Source organism: Ictidomys tridecemlineatus, chromosome X, assembly GCF_052094955.1.
Source record: "Ictidomys tridecemlineatus isolate mIctTri1 chromosome X, mIctTri1.hap1, whole genome shotgun sequence".
Taxonomy (NCBI): domain Eukaryota; kingdom Metazoa; phylum Chordata; class Mammalia; order Rodentia; family Sciuridae; genus Ictidomys; species Ictidomys tridecemlineatus.
In genome coordinates, this window is record NC_135493.1 from 69,233,798 (window position 1) to 69,246,900 (window position 13,103).

Genomic DNA, 13,103 nt, shown 5'->3' on the forward strand with positions numbered 1-13,103 from the left:
ATTACTTCCTTGCCGGCCGGAAGTGTTCTTTTCACAAAACAGCCTCTTCGAGCTGCAAGTGTTTAGCCTCTAGGTTCCGCCAATTTCCAGGTTGCTCTCGAGTTTCTGTCCCTGACCGGAAAGGGTGTGTCTGGACTACAGAAACAAAAATTATGTTGCGCCCCTTGGCGGCCGGTGGAAGGATTGCGGTATGCCCGTGTACTTCCTGGAAATGGGCTTTCAGGTATGTTATGATTTCCGTAAATCAGGACATAATTCAGTAAAACACTTTGGACACTGAAGAAGGAATACAGAGAAAATACCCATATCGTTACCGTTGGGTTTAAAAAAAAAAATCTGCTTTCTTGCCATGCCCGCCTGTAATCCCAGAGACTCAGGAAGCTGAGACACAAGGAGCAAAAGTTCAAGGCCAGCGCTGACAATTTAGGGAGACCCTGACTCAAAGAAAAAAGGGCTGGAGATGTAGCTCAGTGGTGGATAGTCCTTGGGTTCAATCCCCAGTTCTGGGGCGTAAAGGCGGCGTGGGGGAGGGGGGAGTCGGGGGATTTGCCTTCTTGGCAAATACCCAGGGGCCATTTTAAATTGGTACCAGCACAGTGATATGAGGCCCGAATGACTAGAATGAGAGTTATCTTCCAAGAACAAAGACCTGGGTTCTGGTCTTATCTGAATCTTGCTGCTATGTGGTCTCTGTTCCTCTTTGTGTTTTAGTGTGGTTTTTGTTTGTTTGTTTGTTTGTTTTTCCATCTCTAAGGGTTTTAGGCTGGTCCCTCGTTCTCTCCCATAGCTTAAAAATGTTGGATTTTTCTCTGCCAGCATTCCACTGCTGTTGGTTTCCAACATCCACAAAGGTATGTATACTTAGTTTCTCAGCATTATTCCTTGGGATTTGAGGATTGTAGAAGGAAAGCGTATCATGAAGCCCTTCTGATTTTACAGGTTGTTTAAAATATATTTAAGACTGTCTCAATCCTTTTCTCAGAAGTTATTTTCCAATTTAACACTTGAGAAAGAACAGTTGGCGCAATTTTAATATTGCCAGGAGTCTCTTAACACTTAATAGCAATAAATCACAATTCATTCTCTGTATGTGCTGCTTTCTCCGGTCAACTTACCCTGGAATGTAATTTGCTTATGTATCTTTTAAGTCTGTATGTCTTTGCCCAACTCCTTATCCCTCCCTAGAACACACTCCTTCCTTCCCTCTTTCTCGCAAACCACTATTCACCTTTAAGATTCAGGATTCTAGTCTGTGGGGTGGTATATGCCTGTAATCCCAGCAGTTTGGGAGGCTGACACAGGAGAATCCTGAGTTCAAAGCCAGCCTCAGCAACTGTGAGATACTAAGGCAACTCAGTGAAACCCTTTCTCTAAATAAAATACAAAATAGGGCTGGGGATGTGGCTCAGTGGTCAAGTGCCCCAGAGTTCAATCCCCAGTACAAAAAAAAAAAAAAATAGATTCAGGATTCTAGCCAGGTGTGGTGGCACACACTTGTAGTCCTAGCTACTTGGGAAGCTGAAGCAGGAGGATTGCAAATTTGCAACCAACCTAGGCAATTTAGCAGGACCCTGTCTCAAAATAAGAATAACAGAAAGGGCTGGGGACGTGGGTCATTAATAGAGTCCTTACTAGCAGTGCAGGGCCCTGCTTGGTTCACTCCCCAGCACCCCCACAAAATTCTGGAAGCTTTTATCAAATCCAGTTTTCCTGAGATAATCATCTGTGAGTCTGTGTAAGTCATGAGGAAGGATAGAGAGGGCCTTAGGGAATTTGCCATAGTAGTGTGGTCCTTTGCAGTTAGTTCATAAATATTTCATGCCCTTCTCTGAACTCTACAACATTTTATATTTCATTCTACTTTCAGAAGGAAAGAAAGAAACACTTGTTGAATGCCTACATTGGGCCAGGACTTACGGAAAGTACTTGACAACCTTGAATTTCATTTGAACCAGCAGTAAGAGTTGATAAATCCTCCCACTCTTTTGTGTTCCAAAATTGAATTGCAAAGGACTACATTGCCCTGCTCTGGCAAATTTGCTAAGATAAAACTCTCTCCATTCTTCCTTGGGACTCCCTTAATACTCATGGATAAGTCTTTTGTTTACCTGCCTCTAAATTGCCCTGTGTATTTTGTCTTTTCAATTAAGTTGGTTTTGTCTTCATTAATTTACAGATAAGAAAGCTGAAGTTAAGTTACATGGTTTAAGATGGAACCCTTAAGAAAGAAGGGAGCTGGGGAAAAAAATCAAAGAAAGAAGATGGGTACAGTGGTGCATACCTGCAGTCCCAGCTACTTGGGAAGCTAAGGCAGGAAGATGGCGACTTCAACACCAATCTAGGAAACTTAGTGAAATCCTGTCTTAAAATATTTTTTTAAACTGGGAATTGAAACTAGGGTCATTTTACCATTTAGCTACATCCCTGACCCTTCTTATTTTTATTTATTTTTATTTTTTTATTAGTTGCATATGACAATACAATGATCTTGACAATTCAATGATCTTATTTTTATTTTGAGACAGGATCTCACCAAGTTACTGAGGACCTCACTAAGTTCCTAAAGTTGGCCTCAAACTTATTATCCTCTTGCCTCAGCCTCCCAAGTGTCTGGGATTACAGGTATGTGCTACCACACCTGGTTTCAAAATAAAATTTTAAAAGGACTAGAGGGGTAGTTCAGTAGTAGAGTGCTTGCCTAGTATGCTAATATATGTGAGGTCCTAGGTTCAATCCCCAGTAAGGCAAAAGAATAAAATAAAAAGGGAAAAAGAAAAAAAAACTGTTGATTTCCTCTGAAGCCCATGCTCTGCTACAACCTTTAGACAAGGGACTAAATTTACCTATATTACAGATCTGCATCCGAACAGACAGCTTCAATGGCAAGGGCCCCCAGTGTTTAACACAGTCTCAGGTCCCACTTCTGTTTAATCCTTATTTACTAAATGATTCCCAAATAAACCACATCAACTCCCAGTAAGATAGTGTTGCAGCATTTTTCAACCTTTCTTTTTGATAAGTATTAAGAACTCAAGCCTCTTTTTCATAAAATAATTTTCTCTTGTTTAGTCTCTCTCTTTCATATTGCAGTAACAATATGATTTAGTTCCCCTCTGTGCTCTAAAAGCAAAACAGCACTATGGATTCAAAATTCCCACTCAATCCCTTAATCTACCTAAACAGGGCCTCCATTCCATTCTTCCAATTATGTATTCTTCCGTGAAGTACAAGCTAGTTGAGACAGGCAAGGATCATCTATTTTAGGAGTCTATCACTATCTTTTTTTTTAATTTTTAAAAATGTTTTTGTAGTTGAAAAGAAAAAAGAGTGGCTTTATTTTATTTGTTTTTATTTTTATGTGGTGCTAAGGATCAAACCGAGCGCCTCACATACGCTAGGCAAGCACTCTTCCACTGAGCTACAGCCCCAGCCCCTCTATTAGTGTCTTTCTAAGGCAAGTACTTTTCAAATATTTTTGGATCCAGACTCATTGTAAGAAAGACATTTTACTTCATGACTCTTTTCACACATACATATGTGTAACTAAAACAAAAGCTAAAAAAAACCTTACATTTACTAAGTGCAATTTAAGCTGGCTATGGTGACACTTGCCTGTACTCCCAGCTACGTTGGATCCTAAGTCAGGAGGATCACAAATTCAAGGCCATCCTCAGCAATTTAGTGAGACCCAGTTTCAAAATAAAAAGGGATGAGGTTGTAAAGCAGTGGTAGACCATTTCCCTAGCATGCACAAGGCCCTGGATCCAATCCCCAGTACTGCTAAAAATAAATAATTAAAATAAATGAACTAGACACTGCGAAGCACACTTTTAATCCCAGCTACTCCCAGCTACTTGGGAGGCTAAGGCTGGAGGATCACAAGTTCAAAACCAGCTTAGGCAACTTAGCAAGACACTATCTCAAAATAAAAAAGTAAATAGGGATTGAGATGTAGCTCAGTGGTAGAACACTCCTGGGTTCAATCCCAAGTACTGGAAAAATTTTTTTTTAAAATGCAATTCAGCTCTGGGCCTGGGAATTTAGCTTAGTTGGTAGAGCACTTGCCTAGTATACATGAGGCCCAGTGTTGGATCATCAGCACCACAAGAGAAAAATGCAATTTAATTCTAGTTTACTTAGTTTCATTTAAAAAAAAATGCTACTCATTATTGCCATGTAATTACATCATGGACATATACAACTAGCATCTAAAATTCAAAACATCCCCATATTCATCCTAGACACCCACCTAATACAGTAATGAAACCACTCTTTACTGTCTATATTACACGACTTTGCAATTCATTGTCATTAGCATGACATTACTTTTCCAGAACTCCCCTGTTTAGGCAAATGGACATATTTTTCATTAAAGGATTATCACATCAACTCTTCAATGGAAAGCATCAACACAGACTTTCAAATTCCGTAATCCTCTTTCCTCACCTCAAAATTCTTTCATTGCTGTTTCTACCAAACCTGAACAGTTCTATCATAATCCTTACCTAAATCTAATCAAGTCCCTGCATTGAAAGACCCACCTTGAGAATACACTTCTCAAATTCTGGCCTGACCTTCCACCCTCTGAGCCCAAGCTTTGCAAGATGGTATTTTCCTTTTCCCTGTAAGCAGTAAACAGCTTTGTCTTATCAACAGCCTAGTGATATTTTGGAAGTCAGCACAGAATACTGATATAACATGGGGTTTGTTGTGAGTTGTGGGGAAACTTACAAGTAAGCAGAGGAGTAGCAGAGTACACACAATCTCCCAAACTCTCCTTGTTCCATGGCATAGTCTGGTCATAGATAACCTATGTGAACTATATAGTCAGAGTATAAGCTAAGAGGGACCTGCCTGGTTAGGCAGACTATACTACTATGAGCACTCCAAGAGAACAGAAGCTCCACCTCTACACTGGGAAATTGAGACAACACCTACTTTCTCTAAGTAACAAGAAATGTATCAGTGATCTCTCAAATCAGGAACAATGCTAGGGAGTGTGCACACCCAGGGCCAAGGTCTGCATACAAAGGGCCCTAGGAACAACAGCCTTGCCCTCTAGGAATACTGACTTCAGTGAAAAGCCATGTCTTTCCACAGCTGGCTCAGTCTAGAACAGCGAGCTCCCAGCTGAGCCACTGAAAAGAGAAAGAAAATGAACTTGCAGGTCATCCAGATTTATCTCTCATCAGTTGTCCCAGAAGTATTTCCATAAATGACTATTGGGTTGCAATCTGTAGTTTAAAAAAATACTTCTCAATTTTGGGATGATTAATATGTTCATTATATCGGTGTTGGCCATGGTTTATAAGTGTCTGCATATAAGAAACTCATCAAATCTATCTTCTTTCTTTCTTGGGCTCTCCCATTGAGCTATACCCATTTTTTGCACTTAAAGTTTGCAGTTTATTATATGAAAATTATACCTCCAAAGCTGTGAAAAATTAATTAGGGGGCAGGTGAGAATGAAGGGTATAGAAGATGTAATAAGATTGTTCACTCATCAATAATTGTTAAAGCTACTTTTTTATCTTTGAAATTTCCTTTAAGGTTTTTTTTTTTTTGTGTGTGTGTGTGTGTGTGTGTGTGGTACTGGGAATTAAACTCAGGGCCCTTTACATGTTAAGCAGGCGCTATACCACTGAGCTATACCCTCAGTCCTAAAAATTTCCTATGTAATTTTAATACAAATTTTGCCACACAAGTGTTCTCCCCCCCCTAAAAAAAAACTCTCAAAAAAGAATAACAACAAAATTCTGTCCTAAGAGCTGAACCATGGCTGTACAGTTATAAAGAGAATGGAGAGTTAAAGTAACCTCAAAGCTCCAGCAGACACAAGTTTCTTTGGTGTCTTATGCTACTCTGGTGAGAGAATTTCTAATATCCTGAAGACTGAAATCTGAAGCTATGTGGTAATTATGCATTCAGTAATTCATTGAAGAACTTTAAATAGAGCACCCATGTGTACCAGTTATGAGGATACAGCAACAAACAGAACACATTCTCAACCCTCATGGAATTTACATTCTATTGGAAGAAAGAAAATAACCTACAAGAAACCCTGTGATTAACTATATGGTGAAATTTCATGTAATGATCAGAGCTATGAAAAAATGGGTATGGATAGATAAGAGAGTACCTGGAAGTTCAAGGTAAGCCTCTAAAAATGGGTTCATTCTAGACCCAGCTTCTCCTGTCTGAGCTGATTGGTCTACTTCATTCAATTTAAAATTAAAATAGCAATGCTGACTTCTGTACCTCATTTTGTTCATCTGTTTAATGATCCAGTGCTTCTCTGTGTTGAGACTTTTATATAGGGTTGAAAACCAGAGCTTGGGGGCCTGGTATCAATGAGGTAGAAATTGTTAAATTCTGATCCTCTACTGACCATGGTTTGGGAAATACTCCACTTAGGGAATCAACTGTTTTTGAATCAACTGTTATAGCTACAATTATTTTTTAATTTTTAATTTATTTTTTATTTTTATGCATTGCTGGGGATCAAACCCAGGGTTTCAAGCATGCTAGGCAAGTACTCCACCACTGAGCTATACCCTCAGCCCTCAATTCTTTTTTAATGGCTGCATAATACCTGGTAGCCCTATTAGGAAGAGTAAACAGGCTCTTTTAAAAGAAGCCTTGATGGGCTGGGGATGTGGCTCAAGCGGTAGCGCGCTCGCCTGGTATGCATGCGACCCGGGTTCGATCCTCAGCACCACATACCAACAAAGATGTTGTGTCCGCCGAGAACTGAAAAATAAATATTAAAAAAAAATTCTCTCTCTCTCTCTCTCTCTCTCTCTCTCTCTCTCTCTCTCTCTCTCTCCTCTCTCACTCTCTCTTTAAAAAAAAAAAAATAAAAGAAGCCTTGAGTTGTACAATTTGCTTATTTCCATAGTGTAAATTTCTTGCTGTGGGATATTTCAAGCTACTGATGTAAAATTACTAAATGCAGAATTGGGAAGAGATTCACACAATTGGCTTTAGCCTGTATGAACCAGCTCAAGAACAGCACTGAAGGTCAGAAGTAGGGATTAAACCCACAGCCTCCCACATGCTAGGTAAGTGCTCTACCACTTAACTACACCTCCAGCCCTGGGCTCAGTCTTATCATGCCACAACTACAATATAGCCAAACGTGGTACAAAACAAAACATCTTTCAGGGGCATTGCAATATTATAGAAAAAGAACTGGATCCAGAGTCAACCAGTCTGTCTGAGCTAGATATGGGCCACTATCCAGCTCTTTGGATCTTGACCTACTTCCTCTACCTCTCCCAGCCTCAGGGTCTTGGGGGTTGCTTTTGGTTTGCTTGGGTTTTTTTTGTTTTTGTGGTGCTGGGGATAGAGCTCAGCACTTCTCATATGCTAGGCAAACACTCTACAGCTGAGCCACCCTCCCAGCCCCAGAGTCTTTAGTTTTAGCATTTATTGAGCTAATAATATCTACAACTAGATTACGGCTTCTCAAACTCAATATTGTTTACAAGGGTTTTGGGGGAGTTTGTTTGTTTGTTTGTTTGTTTTTTGGTAGTGCTGGTGATTGAACCATGCTAGGTGAATGCTCTACAACTGAGCTACATCCCCAATCGCATTATTGATACTTTGACCCAAACAATTCCTTGTTGAAGTTGTCCTGTGTATTTTAGGATATTTACCAACCTCTCTGGCCCCTAGCTCATAGTAGTACTATGCACTACTAAGCACACCATACCAGTTGCGCTTTCTCACTTCTCAGATATAACAATGAAAAATACCTCCAGATATTACCAAATATATTTTGGGGGTAAAATCTCCCAGGATTGAGAAGCACTTCCCTAGATCGTGGAGTAATTGACAGGAATAGACATAAGAAGCACATTACAGTTTGTTGTATTTTTGTTTTGTTTTGTTTTTTACAAATATTTGGACTTTTGATTAGAGAAATTCAGAAACATACTGGTTTGTGAGTCAAACAAATGAAGGTGTGGGATAATTATGCCTTCATTTGGAGAGATGAGAAGAAATGGATGAAAATAGAGTGACCATTTGTCCCAGTTTGCTGGGTTTTTCTGTGATGCAAGACTTCTAGTGTTAGGTCCAGGGGAAAACAAGGATATCACTCTAGTCTTTAAAAAGTCATTATGTGCCAAGCACTACATGCTATGTGTACTATATGCTAAGCACTGTGCTGGGTACTTTACACATGCTATTTATTTAGTACTAACAAACCTGTGGTGAAAGTAATATCCTTATGTCCTTGGAGAAGCAACTGAGGCTCCATGCAGTAGATGGTCTAGCTAAAATCATAGGCATTCACTTAAAGCAGGTGGGAGTGTTTCAGAACTTCCAGAACTGTAGATTCCCTTCTACTCCCTCTGAGGTCTTCCTCTCTCTTTCTTTTCTTGGCCCATAATACAGAAGCCCTGTCAGAATGCAGCCAGTGACTTGCTGGTGATCACATCAATACACAGTTCTAAACATATCATGGCCAGACTCTTTAGAATGAAGTGAACTGGAGTGAGCCTCTTGTGAATATCAACAAAATCATCTCCAAGGGTAAGGAAATGGTCAGGAGCAAGGGAGGAGTCACAGGTACATTTATTTGCAAAACAATCTTGGTTTCTTCTTAGCCATTGCCCCTTTAGTAGAAGGTGGAAGTGGGAGAAGTGATCAGAGCAAATCCCCTGTGCCCTTCCAGAGCTCACATTTTCTCAGTGCCCCATCATTTTCCAAGAGTCATCAGCATTACTTCCCAGCCCTAGCAAAAAGAGAGTTTTACCCCTGGAAAACTCTTCCCAGTTGCCTGGCATCAAAAGACATTCCCAGGCCTTTGGGAAGGAAGCTGTCTTTCTGAAAATGAGGAATTTCTTTAGGGAAGTCTGGGGCTTTCTCTGCTAATTATGGGGAAATGTATTATCTGTCTGTGCTCTCCTCTCTGACTGCATTTTTGTGTCCTGAACAGCTATCCTTGTTATAGCCTTAACAACTTGAAAACATATTTGCATTTGCTACTGGTACTTCCAGTGGAATCCATGAGTTGCTCGTTTCATTCCCATGAGTAACTTTTGATAAAAGGCCCAGGATTTATTATTATTGTTGTTTGCCTAACAAGAACTGCCTACTGTTGGCACAGTTTTACCTGTTCTCTTGAGTCCAAGGCTACCAGAGAATAATGTTCTTCAGTATCCTCCCTCCCACTCCTATTCTCTGGCCTCCAGCCAGCCAGAGAGATTTCAGAAAGGGCACTGAGGAAGAGTGCTCACAGAGATTCACTCTTATACTTCAAACTTTTGATGCAAACTCTCCCAGACACATGGACTATTGGAACTAGAGGGACCTTCAGATATCAGCTAGTTTAACTCAGTCTAGAATCAGTAAAGCAGTGATCACTAGAAAGGGCCAGGGTACTGGATCAATAGCTGCCAAAATCTAAATTATCTTCAGAAGACTTCTTACTGTCTGAATATTATCCTATCCCTATAGCAGACAAGGAGATTGAAGTTCTAGCAGGGAGTCTGGCTTCTTGATACCTTGATCTAGCAGAAGAGTGTTCTGCTATCCCCCAATCCATGAAAAGGTCAATGTTTGTACTCAAGTGCTTACTCCCCTGCAGGAAAGCCTTGGAGTAGGGAAGGAGGAAGCCTGGTCATCAGAGGGTTTGTTGAGTTCACTGTTGTCTCAATGTCTTTCACTGCCAGGATTTTTGTTGTAGTTCATTTAGCTAGCTTGAAATAATTTTTAAGTTGAATAATTGACTTTTCTCTAAGGTTTTTGCTTCTACATCCTTCTTATAGTACCTCCACAAGCCAACAGGCAGCAGTATGTGTTAAGACCAAGGATCCAAGCAGCCTCTCTAGTTTTATTTTGTTGTTTCCTGAATGTGTGGGTTGTGATTTTTGGCACATGAATACAATATATTGTCCTTGAAACTTTTTTTCTTATTTTTCATGAAAGAATGAAATAAAGAGCAGGAACTTGGAAGACTTGCAAGTGAGGATTCCAGCCCCACCTTGAACTAATTGCATAAACCTGGAAAAGTTGCAGACTAGATTTTCTAGCTGCAAAATGAGGGTTTATCATATTCACTCCAGGAAGTTGTTGGGAGGATTATAAGAAATGATGTTGATAAAGTACTTATCATAGTGCCTAGAACACACACTTAATTTGTGTTCAATAAAGTGGAACTATTAATGTTGTAATATTCTGTGGTGTTCTGTTAAGAGCACTGAAGACCTCTAGGTACGTTGCCCTTAGTCACCTAGGAAGCAGTACTCTTTTCCCATAATACCTGTCCTTGCTTCCCAACCTCATCCTCTTGTGTCCTCCAAACCCATTTTGGGGAATGGCTAGGAAAATGGGAAGCGTAATGGTTAATCGTTCTCCTTGCTTCCTACTAGGCTGGATATGTTGCTAGTATCATGGGTATGTATAGTTTTGCTTTTTTCACTTTTGTGATATTCAGGGATATTTGAATAAATTAATAAATCAATGAGCTCCCAAACACAAAGGACTGAGCACTCAAACTCTTTCTGATTATAAATGGGTTTAAATTACTTCTGAAGAAAAATGGAATTTGGAATTTGCTTTTTTTCTGCCTGAAACTTGCATGTTTTACCAGTATTATGTCCTTGTATTTGTAGTTTATTTTATGATTTTTAAACACTTCTATAGGCATTATCTAGTTTAATCCTCCCTCTATCCCTGGAGGAGGAAAATCAACAGCCTGTTTTATAGACAATGTATCTGTGGCTCAGACAGGTTACATATCCTACTCAAGGTCACATAATGTGTCTGTAGTGCATGGGCAGAGGTGGACAAGTAAACAAGACTTCTGAAAGTGGGTTCAGTGTGCTCCCAAAGACATTCCCTATTGCCCCTCAAATTTTCTAGAATCTATAACCACACTGTCTCCTATCTTTGAGGCTTCTTCCCTGAAGACATAGGCCAATCTATACATTCAGTGAATCCTGAGTCAGAGTGCTGCCCTCCTGCACAGAATTTTTGTGTATGGTAGCAGGGTGAGGAAACAGAGGGCTGGAGTCTTGAGATTATGAGAATTTGTTTGCAGAATGCTTCAACCTGCAAATTTCCTAGGGCCTTGAGATCCTTCTCTGTCTATTGGCAGTCATCCCCCTCTACCCATTCCTCAGGCTCCAGTTACAATTCTGGCTTCTTTTACAGGCTAAACTTTTACATGTGCTACAGATTATCTTGAGGACACAGGACAATGTCCCCTAGTGTAGGAACACCTCAACAGCATGTTGGAAGCCAACACATATGCCATGTCACCAACACATATGCCAGCAGAAAGTGAGTACTGGTGGGGAAAGGGTGGTGAACCCCAGCCAGCAGCAGCTCTGAAGAACACCTCTGAACCCACAGTCCATATTACATCAGTGGTTTCTGGGGATTGTGGAAAAATGACCTGGGAGGGTACAAAAGGCCTGGCCTTGGAGTCAAGAGAACAGGATGGGTCATAGTCCCACACTTGCTGCAAGGCAAGTCAACTGCATCTTTCTGGGGCAGAGTTTTCTCCTCTGTACAATGTGAGAACTGCCCCACATGATCCCTCAGGTCCTGTCACCATTGAAATTTCATCCCCAGAGCTAGGCATATAGCTCAGTGGTAGAGCTTATGCTTAGCATGTGCATGGCTCTGGGATTCAATTCTTAGCACTAAAAAAAAATTATCACCATTCTAGTCTTTGACATTAGTTCCTCTGGGATTCTGTCCCTTCAGAAGTGCTGAGCACAGTGCCTGGCATTTAGGAAGTCAGATATTATTATATGAACTACCATTTATTCCTCATAACAGCCCTATGAGTTAGAGACTATAATTATAAGCATTTTGCAAATGGAAGAAAGGAAACCCAAAGTAGATATGTCACATTTCTAAGGTCACATAACTAGTAAACATTTGGAGTTACCAGCTATGGGATCTTAGTCATGCTGCAGACGTAGGTCCCAAATATCAAAAGTTGCCTCTTTTCTCACCATGAGAGGTATAGAGAGAGGGAATCTAAAGGTAACTCTTGTCCATGCTGGATCTGACCAGGTAATCTGATTCAAGAGCACACTCTCTTAATTCCTGTGCCATTGACAATCCCAGAAGCACTTGGGGTGCTGGCTGGGCCCAGGATGCCAGAGAATAAGGAAGAATACCTGAAGGAAGGTCTTCTGAGGAGTCAGTTCTATCTTCCCTTGAGACATGATGGGAAAGGTACAGAGTTAAGGAATTCCACAGAATACAGGAGCCTGGAAGGGTCAGAGATTTAATTCCTATCCATTATAGCATAGAAAGACCCCCGGTAAGCTCTTTTCAATCCCAATAGCAAAACAGTTTGAACAAAGCTTCCTTTCTCACCTGCCCACTTGCCTCAGCCTGGCTCCAGAGCCAGGAGAGTGTCTCATAACAGGGTCCCTCTACCCTGTGAAAGGGTCCCTGCTTGGATTTAAACAGGCAAGTCTTAGAACAGTGCCACCTGCCCTTTCTGGATAATAATAACTCATGGATTTATAAGGTAAATCCTAATTTTCTTTTTAAAATACTTTTTTAGTTGAAGTTGGAGACAATATCTTTATTTTATTTATTTATTTATATGTGGTACTGAGGATCCATCCCAGTACCTCACACATGCTAGGCGAGTGCTCTACCACTGAGCCACAGCCCCAGCCCTTAAATCCTAATTTTCATATACATTTATCACTTTGTTTATAAAGCACTTTCTCACTTACCTCTCTTGTTTTGCTGTTTTGCTTTTATGTGATGCTGACAATCAAACCTAGGGCCTTGCAAATGCTAAGCACATGATTAAGTGAACTGCATCCCCAGCCACATACCTTTCTTGATTCTCATAATAGTCCTGCAAAGAGAGTCTTCTTCCTGTTTTGTCAATGAAGAAACAGACTCCTCATTGAAGGGACTTGCCCAAAGTCACACCATCTGCAATGTAAATCCCAAATCCAGACCAGTTGCCCCCCTTTCCCACCATGCTTGGAATGAAAGGGAATCTAAAGCTAACTTTTGTCCATGCTGGATCTGATCGATGCTCTTCAAGAAGAATTTGGCAGCAAATTCTAAACCAGGTGACCACACTGTGGACTCAGTATGCACTATTCTCA

The 13,103-nt window shown here is 40.5% G+C and overlaps 1 protein-coding gene across 7 annotated transcripts in view; it reads left to right on the forward strand.

The window, feature by feature from the left end:
- The first annotated feature begins 59 nt into the window (after nucleotides 1-59).
- The window catches only part of LOC101973943 (voltage-gated potassium channel KCNC1), a 38,347-nt gene continuing 25,303 nt past the window's right edge, over nucleotides 60-13,103 (forward strand). For 4 of the 7 annotated variants that reach the window (XM_078034640.1, XM_078034637.1, XM_040282352.2 and 1 more), the window contains exon 1: nucleotides 60-223. The gene's annotated coding sequence lies outside the window, so the exon portion shown is untranslated. Of the gene's footprint in view, nucleotides 224-2,525; nucleotides 2,623-6,898; nucleotides 7,062-8,400; nucleotides 8,539-11,163; nucleotides 11,293-13,103 lie in introns of all 7 variants that reach the window. The other 3 variants (XM_078034638.1, XM_078034639.1, XM_078034636.1) reach the window with 2 other exon arrangements.